The sequence below is a fragment of the Hemitrygon akajei genome, chromosome 7 (genome assembly GCF_048418815.1).
Source record: "Hemitrygon akajei chromosome 7, sHemAka1.3, whole genome shotgun sequence".
NCBI lineage: Eukaryota > Metazoa > Chordata > Chondrichthyes > Myliobatiformes > Dasyatidae > Hemitrygon > Hemitrygon akajei.
The window spans coordinates 35,530,960-35,542,794 of record NC_133130.1 but is presented as its reverse complement, the minus strand read 5'-3'; positions in this window follow the sequence as shown (position 1 = coordinate 35,542,794).

Genomic DNA, 11,835 nt, shown 5'->3' with positions numbered 1-11,835 from the left:
TTAAAATATGAAAAACTATTATAAAAGAATATAAACTAGAGAGAGACATTGCAATTCTTAAATGATGTGCATATGACTCAGATTTTACGCCAAATAAACTGGATGCTAGACTTAAGGACTGGACAGCTAAAGGAATAACAGCTATTTGCAATATAATGAAAGAAGGAACACTGTTCAGTTTTGAAATGCTCAAAGAGAAACACTTGTTAGAAAAACAAGACTTTTATCGGTACAGGTATTTACAAATACGACAGTATGTTAATAGGACGGTTAAAAATGTAATCGAGGCAAGTATATGTCTGATAGAGCTATTTAGAAAAGCATATAATTCAGATAATGGTAGTAGAATAATTTCAAGCGTGTATAAGGGTTTGTCAAATCTTAAAACACATTCAACTTCATACATTAAAACAAAATGGGAGAAGGAAGGAGGGATAATTATATCTGAGGAAGAATGGACAATAATATGGAGGTATCAATGGAAGTGTACCAGTTCACAGAAATGGAGGGAGTTTGGGTGGAAGAACTTGATAAGATATTTTATTACACCCTCTCAGAAATCCTGTTATGATAGTAACATCCCTGTTTGCTGGAGAAGTTGTAGAAATCAAAATGCGAACTATTATCATATTTTCTGGGAATGCCACGTTATCAAAGACTGTTGGAGTGGGATACACAATGCCCTACAAGACATCTTTAAATGTGAAATACCCTTAGAGAGTAAGACCATATATTTTGGGTATATACCTCAAGAATGGTTGAAAAGAGATAAATATTTAATGAATATACTGTTGGTGGCTGGTAAGAAGGCCCTTACCAGGAAATGGTTATCACAGGAGAGCCCAACTTTAAATGCATAGATGGAAATTACAATGGACATTTACAAAATGGAGAAGATAACAGCATCTGTTAATCATAAGTTGGAACAATTTGATTCATTCTAGGAAAAATGGTTTAACTACAGAACACCCCATAGGCCTGATTTTATTCTCACAAGTCAATGAATATGTTGTAAAAAAAAAGATCACTCCCTACTTTGTACATAGTTTTCTTATTTTGCTTGTTCTTTCTCTCCGCTCCTTTCTATGAGTGTATACCTCAGATAATTATTATGTGGAGATTTGTGACAAATATGATTATATGATCTATATGTACAGTATCTGAAATACATCTTATGGAAATGTTTGTTTGATGACGAACTTCAATAAAAAATAAATTACAAAAAAAAAATCAGCAAAATTGGCCCTCGCTTCTTGTCAGCTATTCCATTTGCTTTAAGATACTCTTTAATTCACTCAATATGTATGAGCCAGTTAATCTGTTGTGCAATCAAACACAACAACCTTTTCAATATAGTCTGCCATTTCTGCTTTTTTTTAATGATTATTATCACCCGGTACTTATTTATGAACCCACAAATTCTTCTGTTTTCTGCACTAATTTTTAAAAAAACTTGATCGTGTCTTCCCTTCCAAAGAAGATGTGCTGTGTTGCTTCCTTTTTAAACGCAAACATCATGCTGTGCTTACATTGTTTGGTAGTTGTCTCGGGTTCATTTCAAAAATACCTCATCACCACCATTATGTTTTGAAATTTCAAAACATTAAGCTAATTGCAAAAAAAAATTGAGCTGGGAATGCAAGTCTAACTTTGAGTGTTACTTTACAACATATCACATGGTAGCATCATGAAGTATGCCATTCACTGTTTTTACATATAGCCTGTAATTCTAAGTTCAAAGTAAATTTATTATCAAAGTACATATATGTCACCATGTACAACCCTGAGATATATTTTCTTGCGGGCATACTCAATAAATCCTTAAGACCATAAGATATAGGAGCAGAAGTAGGCCATTTGGCCCATCGAGTCTGCTCCGCCATCCAGTCATGGGCTGATCCAATTCTTCCAGTCATCCCCACTCCTCTGCCTTCTCCCCATACCCTTTGATGCCCTGGCTAATCAAGAACTTATCTATCTCTGACTTAAATACACACAATGACTTGGCAGGCCGACAGGATTTTCCTTTCAGGAAACCATGCTGGCTTTGGCCTATCTTGTCATATGCCTCCAGGTACTCCATAATTCAGTGGTTAAAACTTGCAGCCTGAATGGGACAATATAAATTTATTATGCTGTGGATGTGTATATTGCAGTTGTATAATATAGTATACTGTGTATGTAGTTGAGATGCATTCTATATTGAGATTGAGTTTATAGCTATGCAGGGAAGTGTGCTAAGATTTCAGTAATATTTAAGTAAAATTGTAAATGTATCATTTGATTAAGCATTCTTGTTCATTTAAATAATTCATTACGGATTATTTGTTAGAATGTGTGAATTGCCCCATACGTCATCATGTTATCATTTGATATGTATGTGTCTTGCTTAAAGGAAAAGCAAAGGACACAACTTATTTCCCAACTCTTTTGTTTTCATTGCAATTAGTTTTTATGTTTTGGAATTACAAAACATAACAGATGTGACTATCTAAGAATCCCTTAAATGTCCCTGATGTATCTGCCCCCTGGTAGGGTGTTCCATGCACCCACCACTCTCTGTGTATAAAAAAAACCCTACTTCTGACATCTCAACCCTACTTCTGACATCTCAATCACTTTTAAAAATATCACACACAAAATGCTGGAGGAACTCAGGAAGTCAGGCAGCATCCATGGAAATGAACAAACAGTCAACAATTCAGGACTAGGAGAGGTGCCTAAATAAATAGGTGAGGGCAGCCCTCTTGTATTAGCCACTTCTGCCCTGGGGAAAAAGACACCGGTTGTCCTCTCTGTCTATACCTCTTATCATTTTCTACACCTCTCTCAAGTCACCTCTCATCCTTCTTCATTACAAAGAGAAAAGCCTAAGCTTGCTCAACCTCTCCTCATAGACATGCTGTCCAATCCTGGTAAATCTCCTCTGCACCTTCTCTAAGTGTAGGGTGAATGTTCCCCACTATAAACTCCAGAAACATTACCACATCATCTTCTGTAGCTGAGAGTGAGTTCAACAATTTCAGGTATGTGGTCTTCCTGATGAAGGGTCTCGGCCCGAAACATTGGCTACTCTTTTCTCACGGATGCTGCCTGACCTGCTGAGTTCTTCCAGCGTTGTGTACATATTCTTTGATCCACAGCACCTGCAGTTGTATTTTTGTGTTTTGGTCTTCTAGTCAAGTGGACAGTTTTGTACTGAATGTGTATCAAGCTTCTTCAGAGTTGATGGAGCTGTACTCATCCATGCAAATGGAGAGTACCCCATGATGTGCAAATCTGGATGGCATAGTGGACAGCTGTAGAATTGAAGATGTCTAGATTGTTGCTAGGATACCAATCTCTGAACTGGAGCTGTTGTTGCTGGAGTGAAACTTGATTTAGTTGTGGAGCAGAACTGATGTTTTGTGCCTGGAAAGCACACCTAGCGATAGACTGCTGCTTGAAGGGGTCCTCACTCTCCCTGCTGCTCTTTGAGAATGCAGTCAGCTGGCTGTGATTAGAAAGCTTCAGTGATCTCCCTTATGCAAAAGTAGGCAGTACTCTGCAGCAACACACACAAATCGCTGGAAGAATGCTGCAATTTAGGCAGCATCTATGCAGGGAAATAAACCATTGATGTACCAGGCCAAGATGTTTCATCAAGACACTGGTCTTCTTGCCTCACTCTGAGGTTGCTATGAGACAGACTTCAGGTGAGGTCACCGTGACTGAGGTTCACATAGTCCACGCTGTTCCTCACTGAACTCCCTGCAAGGATAAGATTTCCTACAAGAGAGCCCTCCCACCCCACCCCACCCCACACCTTCTCCCAGCAACTTGCCTTAATGAATGTGCCCTTTTGCTCTTTCTCCCTCTTGTGCTGTTTACCGTGCAGTCTGTCATTCAAACTGGTGAGGGTTCTGTATTTAAGAAACAGTTTGCAGAAGCAGCCTGCGTACCTTAAAACTCATTCGTCCACGCAGATGTCTTCTGCAGCTTCTTCCACTAGAACACCGTTGCAGTGTGGAGTTAATCACAGGTTGCAACACTTAAAGGGATGACTGACTGAAAGCGAGAGCTATTGCTCACAACCAATATTACGTATGTGCAGCGTACATGTCAACAACAAAACATGTTACTGCTACTTACTACAGACGTTTTATAGCATGAAAACTTTTCAAACTTAGTAAATGTTAGGATAAATCAATTAACCAGAGAATTGCTGATGAATAGTCTAAGCAGAAAATGCTGGAAACACCAAGCAGACCAGGTAGTGGAAAGAGACACGGAGTTAACATTTGACGTCTGAGGCCTGTCCTCAGATTGCTGTGATGGAGGGCAGTGATTTTCGGCCATACAAGGTTAAGATGGGGGCTAGCTGAAGGGCTGCGCTCAGCGTTGCAGGCTGACACTGTATGTTTTGATGTACATGTGACAATTAAAGCTCATCTTTAATTGTGACTCTGCGTTCTCTCAATTCTTTTGGATGCTTTAATGCCTCCACCAGTAAGGCTTCTGGCACCGTTTGTAAGATCCACTATTTTGGAATCTTCGTCTGCCTGTATTGCCAAAAATTGCAAGCTGTCAAACCAAATATGCTGCTTTTGATTCTGCCATCTTCAAACAGAGCTTGTAACTTTCCTCAGTGATTTTGATGTCAGCGAACTATAATAATCTTAAATACAGTGATTTATAGGAAATACTGTTTCAAAACAGATTAAATTTTCACAAAATCTCGCAAAACAGAAAAAAAATTGCTTTGACTCCCTTGATAAAAACATAGTTTCATGGAAGCACTGTTCAACTGGAAAAATTATTAGTATTTGATAGAGTCTAATAAGGTACTTGTGAAGTCTGTATTAACCTGTTTCAGGAAGATGTCACAGACTACGCAGCATGACTCCAATCTTAAAAACAGCAGAGATAGAAGCAAGGTGTTTTAAGTATCTTTGAACCAAGGTTTAAACTAATTAGATGAATAAAGCAGTCGGCATTGAGAAAGGTCCTTGTCGGAATTATGTGCAAAGCATCATAACATGTTTCTAGTGAAATTAGTTACTTGGAATTATTAAATAGACAGTGGCAGTCATTTTATTTTCAGAAATTTCCTGCATAATTAAAGATACATAACAAAATAAGGAACATTTTGTGATCATTTATCATTGGTTAATGGAAATGAAGTGATATTGATCAGAAGAATTTTGAAAGATCCATTAATTCTGGTTACAGTCTACTTAGGTCTCCATCCAGTTACCTGATCAGATTAACCAAAGAAGTGTAACACTAATGTAATGGTCTTTCTGTAGCAGCAGTGCTTGGTTTATGGTTAGAGATTTGGAATGTGAGCCGTCCCATGAGGGGAGTGTTTTTTCTGGCTGTGAGCCTGTCACCGAGGTGATCTGGGACTTTTGTTCGGTGGAAGATGGAGAGAGAAGATGCCAGGAAGGAGAGGTGGTAGACATCAGAAAGGAGTGGACTTGGAGTGGGGCTGGGAGTCGACGAAGCTCGAGGAAATTGATGGAGGACCAGGAGAAGGGAAACCGTGAGCTTCAACTTGTGCACATTAGACTGTTCCATTAAAATGGACCCTTTTCCTTTTGTTTTACTTTACTAACCCTTTAGTCAAATTATAAATTTAAATCGTTTAATTGCATATGATGTACTGTCTGTTATTTGGCGGTACTGATTTGTAAATATCAGGCAGCATCCACACAAATAGGAGGCTTTGCACTTCAATCTCATATGTTTGGTGGGGCCAGAGATTGCCTTCCCTAGACTCACACAGCCGACAGAATCGGAGGGTTACAGAACTAAGGCCAATGAGAAAGAGGCCTCAGTTGGTGTCATTTATGGATTGGCAACGATATCACACTGAAGGCATTGACGTGCTCACAATGAATTTGCACTGGACAGGAACATTGGCATATCAGTCATAAGAAGCAGATGTAGGGGTGGGCCTTTTGCCTCATCGTCCCCGAAGCACCATCAATAACTCTCTCTCTGAGACGTAAAGGTGAGATATCGGCTTTTATTGACTGGAAGAAGGAACAAGCAGTGGTTGACCACCATACTACATCCTGGAGACAGAGAGGCCAGGCTCAGGCCTCAATCGCCTTTATACAGGGGTCTGTGGGAGGAGCCACAGGAGCAGCCAGCAGGGGGCGTGTCCAGACAGGTATGTGTAGTTCACCACAGTCCCTGCTCTGCCATTCATCCTTTTAGCTCGGCCATTTTCTGGCACTAATCCCACTTCTCACAGGCCCCTTAATATCTAAAAATCTTATCAGTTTTTCTTCTGAATATATTCAGCCTTCTTAGCCTCCTTAGGTTAAAAATTCAAAAGATTCATTGCTCTCTAACAGAAGAAATCTCATCTCTGTCCAAATGCTTGCCCTTTATTTTGAAATTGTACTAGACAACTCGTGCCAAGGAGATACAATTCCACCCTGAACCCGTAGGAATATTGTGCATGTTTCAGTATGATTAACATGCAGTAAGTGTGTGGGTCTAATTTAACACTAGCACTTCAGTTTGCTTCTCAGCTCTCTCTCTCTCTCTCTCTGCTGCTCTCTCCTATCAGAATTACGCATATAGGATGAAGACATTCACCATTAGTGCGAGAGAGAGAGAGAGAGAGAGAGAGAGAGAGAGGGAGGATCCATTAATTGCTGGTTTGTTCCTTCTGGCTGACAAGTGTGTGGTGCTCCCCCATGACATTTGAGAACCTACGGTGACACAGGAGGTGCTGATCAACTTTCTGATGACTTTATTCTCAGTCACTGGTGTTTGAGTCAGCATTCCCCTTGCGTCTGGCAAAATCAGTGGAGACAGAGAGAGAGAGGTGGACAGACACAGACAGTGAGACAGAGAGAGAGGGATTTCACCAGGCAGCCATATAAGGTAATTCAGTCCTTCGAGTCTGCTCTGCCATTTGATCAAGTCTGAACTTTCTTACCCCATTTTCCTGCCTTCCTCCAATAACTCTTAACCCCCTTACCAATCAATCTCTGCCATTAATACACTCAATGACGTGGTTTCCAGAGCTCCCCGTGGCAATGAAATCCACAGATTTGCTAGCCTATGGTTGAAGAAATTCCTCCTCCTCTCAACTTTAAAGGAACAATTCTTTATTATGAGGCTAAGCCCGTGGATCCTAGACTCTCCTGCTAATGGAAATATCCTCCCCACATCCACTCTGAGTAAGCCTTTCAGTATCTGGTAGGTTTCAATGAGTTCCTGCCTCATCTTCTAAACTTCATTAAGCACACTTCCAGAGACATCGTATGTTCTTCATACGTTAAGCCCTGCCCTAGATGTACAGGCAGCAATTCCCCTAAAACCTTAACGCAGTGTTCACTGTTGTGGAAGAGACTTCAATGAGGCTCTCAGTTCACAGGTTCAAGTTCAAGTTACAATGTAAAAACCAAAAGCTACCACTAACTAAGCATACCTAATGAACAAGACATGCTGTAAAAGATAGGTCCAGGAGGTCCACCTCTAGCATTCCTCTGGACACCTCATCGTAGTGTAGGCAGCCCAACTTGGGCTGGCTCAACAGAGGGAGTGAAAGGATGAATTGCTGAGAGATGACATGGTCCACAGCTGTGCTCCTGGCTTGCTGCCTCACCAATCCCAGTAAAACGATGGCAGCTAGATTGCTGGGTACTGTGACAATCTGCAGGTTCTTTGCCACACTGTATTTCATAGCTGTACGAGCGTGACTCAGATATAGACTGGCTACTTCTGTGTGTGTTGTAATGGATGCCACAGCTCTGGTGCCACATCATGCCGGGCACTGCAGATGCACCAAACAGGCTGACCATCTCTTCTATGCTGGAAAGTTGTGTTAAAATAGATATATAAATATGGTAATGTGGGCATTAGATACCACTGCCGCTGCTCACTGGGGTCTGCCAATGTACCTAGAATGCAGTCTTCTGTGGCCTTCTCTGACTGTGTCTTCAACAGAGCAGAACTCTGACCTCTTGGAGTCTGATCTTTCCATGTTCCATCTCTGCTGGAAGATTGCTCATACCAATGCCCCACCAGATGTGGAATTCGCCTCTTAAGTTACATCCCGGCTGGTGGCTGCGTGTGCAAAAAGGAGTGATGGGTTGCCTTCATCTCCTCAATGAGCCTCCATCCCTTGGTCATGTGTACCCGAAAGACAAGAATCAATGGTGTTAGATTGTGGCGAGGAAAGACTTGGAGGTGCATGGTTGTTTGTTAATCAAAGAAGATTGTAGGTTGATGGTATTTGGGATTTGAAGGAGAGTTTCTTATCCGAGGATGTCCTAAAATTGTGCCACACCACAGTTGTCCACATCATCAGCAATGGATGGTTTCCACCTTACAGTTGGGCATGCAAGATCGCATGTACCTACTGCTTAACTCTTGCCTCCTCCGGTGACAGATACTATGGTGCGTTGGGTGAAATGTGGCACCTGAAAATGCATTCACTGGCCTTGACCCTTCTTGGGAGTTGTTGGGTGGGTAAGAAGAATGAAAGGTAATCTCACTGAAGCATTCCAGACAGAATTCCTGGGATTTCTAGAATCGGTGGTCACGGTCTCAAAATGAGTGGTCAGCCACTCATCACCGAGGAGGGAAATAATTTCTTCACCCACAGGGCAGTAAATCTATGGAATTATTTATCCAAGAAGATTGTGTGGATTCAATTCCTGAATACATACAAGAATTATTGACTGAATGCTGTATGATATAGGAATCTAGGGATATGGGGTCAGTGAAGATTTGGTGGAGAAATGTGGGGGCTGAATCACCTACTTCTGCTCCTTTTTTGATGTAATAAAGCACTGCATCCAGGCACTCAAGAATTTGACCTCTGGGACTATTCCCCTCCTCCAGTGGACAAACCTCCTGGTTCCATGTCAATGCTTCTACTTCAATGGTTGTACTCTCCCACAGGTTCCGAGGTTCAGCATTCTGGAACATCTGAGTTCGCCCATTCCTATGTTATGTCATTATTCAAAGGTTCGTTTATTATCAAAGTATACAACTCTGAAATATTTCTTCTCCAGATAGGCACAACCACAAGAAAGAAAAGAATGGCAGCGCTATCCCCCTCCCCCCGCACAGAAAAAAGAAACGAGAAAGAGCAGGCGAAAAACACAGAATACAAAAAAAACATAAGACTGAGAAAAGGTCCACAGTCCAATTCCACATCCAAAATGTAGAGAACCTGGGCAATGTACTCCCTCTCCATAGCAGAGCAATCTCACCAGCGGGAAAAAAAAGCAGTCTCCCCTCTGGCAGCAGAGCGATCCCCGGTGATAAAAAGGCAGGCAGCTGGCATTTTAATTTTTTTTGTCATTTTAATTGTGAACAATGGAAGTTGTAATTTGTGAAATAGAGTCAAACATCAGTTTGCAGCCTGCTCACCGCGAAGTTCCCACTCCCTGCCTCTGCCTCCCGAAACCCTCTCAGTGTCTGCAAAGCACTGAAACATCCAAACGATCTCCAACCTGCAAATCCCAGGCTCCAACAGTTCCAGAATCACATTCCAGATGGAAAACAAATGTAAAAGACATTAAAGAGGTGAAATATATATTTCATGATCTATCCAGAAGATGTCGACTGAAGGAGAATTGTAAGCAGGTGCCACCTTGACCAGAAGTCCAGATTCACTTGCAGAATGGCTGCCAACGTCCACTGCAGCCACAATGCACCTCCTGTTTAAGAGGTACAAAATGACTTTCACCAAATTAGTTTTAACTGGAGCTAGCCACTCATGATATTGGTAGTGAGCATTGGCTGGATTTGATCTCCTCAAAATCAGCAGGCAATGTGCAAATCTTGGGGGCTGTTAAACTTCACTCCCTATTTTCTTGGATAAAATCTACAATGCCCTGAATTCATTTTCTATACATGCAGACTACTAACGACTCTCCCTGAATCAGAATCTCCAAGCAGTTAGGTACTCCTAGAAAATTGGCATTGCTTTAAAATGCATCACTGGGAAATTTGATTTCTTGTAATTAAATCTCCTTCATTCAACTCATGCAGTTCAAGGAGAGCACTCAATGGGATTTGCAGCCCCTCAAAGTTATTGACCTTCAACTTATGCCCAGCATCAGTATTAAGCAAGACTTTAGGAAGCTGATTTTGAGTAAACTGCATTCAGAAACATGGAGGAAGGTCCAGATGGTTAGTAAACAGATCACAAAATATTCAGAGCCAAAGCACTATAATCACTACCCAGGAGAAAGCACCCCACATGACTGGCATCTTAACCACACGAAACGTTCATTCCCTCCACAAGTGTGTTTGCAGCAGGTATCATTGACAAAAATGGTGGTTACTCCATTGAGTTAGTTCAGCTTCAACTCCCAACAACAAGACCTGAACTAAGATATTTGCTTTAAGCATTACAGAACATTCAACCCTGTGGAGCAATTGTGTGTCCGTTTTATTTTTAAGAACTGTAACCCATTGGATTCTCATCACAGAACTGAGATTCAAGACTATTAGTCTTCTAAATTTAACATCTAATATGTAATTCAGAGGCTGGGCAGGGCTGGGCTGGGCTAGCCACCAGATGGAGGATGATGGCAATGGTGTTGTCTGTTGAGCGGTTGGGACAGTAAGCAAACTGCAGGGGGTCCAGTGAGGGGGCAGCAGGGTCTTGATATGCCTCATGACGAGCTTCTCGTTGTGTAGGTCTGTAGTCTAGTGTACTTTTCTCTGTGTTGTTTTTTACGTAGTTCAGTCTAGTTTTTGTACTGTGTCATGTAACACCATGGTCCTGAAAAACGTTGTCTCATTTTTACTATGTACTGTACCAGCAGTTATGGTTGAAATGACAATAAAAGTGACTTGACTTGACTTGTTCAGACTAGCGTAGTTAGACCAGAGGTCTTTCTTCCGGTCAGTTACAGGATCACTGGGAAAAGTGTGGAAGCTGGTCTTACTCCACCATTTTTCTAGGGAATCCACATTTGTGATATCTAGCAAGTCCTCATGGTGGCAAAAAGATCTTAAAAATAGATCAGAAAAAAAACAAGTTTGTTTTCTTTTCCTGCCAAGATCTCCCCAGGTATATTTGAGTTGGGCATTCATGCATCTTCTGAAGGCCAATAATCACATTGATCTGAAAGAAGATTGCCTGCTTTTGGTGAAAATGTGAACCCATGCTGAAGAGCGGCTCAAGAAATTAACTGTATGAATTTCACATTTTACAGTAGGCAATGCACCGGCAGATAGTGCCAGGCAATTTCCTGAGTCACAGCACCCTCTACAGAGAACTGACATCAAAATCTATTGATATTGAAGAATGGTTTTTCAAGAAGAACTATTCAACTTCTGTTGACATTTCAATTACAATTAAAATGCTAGATGCAAGCAATTTTTTATTTCATAGCACTTCAATTCAAGAAGTGAAATCACAGCTAACTAGCCCGTCACAGTACCGGATTCCTACAGAAATATCGCCAACTGTGCTTCAAAGCCAAGCAATTTGGGTTGTCCCAAGGTCACAAAAAGCACCATAAAGTCAATTAACTAGTAGAACTGTTGATAACTTCGCTAATTCCATTGAACACAATTTTTTTTTTTGTCTTTAAATGCAAGTATGACTTTTAATAGAACAAGAAGTGTGAAGATAATGAACTGTTTCCATGGAAACAAATAATTGTATATTTCTAAGCAAGATCCTGAGCACATTAGCACAGACCTGGGTGGAGAAATTGAATATTATATACCACATTGACCAAGTTTTCTATCATTTACAATTAGATATGTAACTATAAATACTCCATAGGCTTAATGCATCATTCTGCATTAATAATATAGAAAACTCACTAGTATGCTTTTTAATGCCATCACTGTACTTCA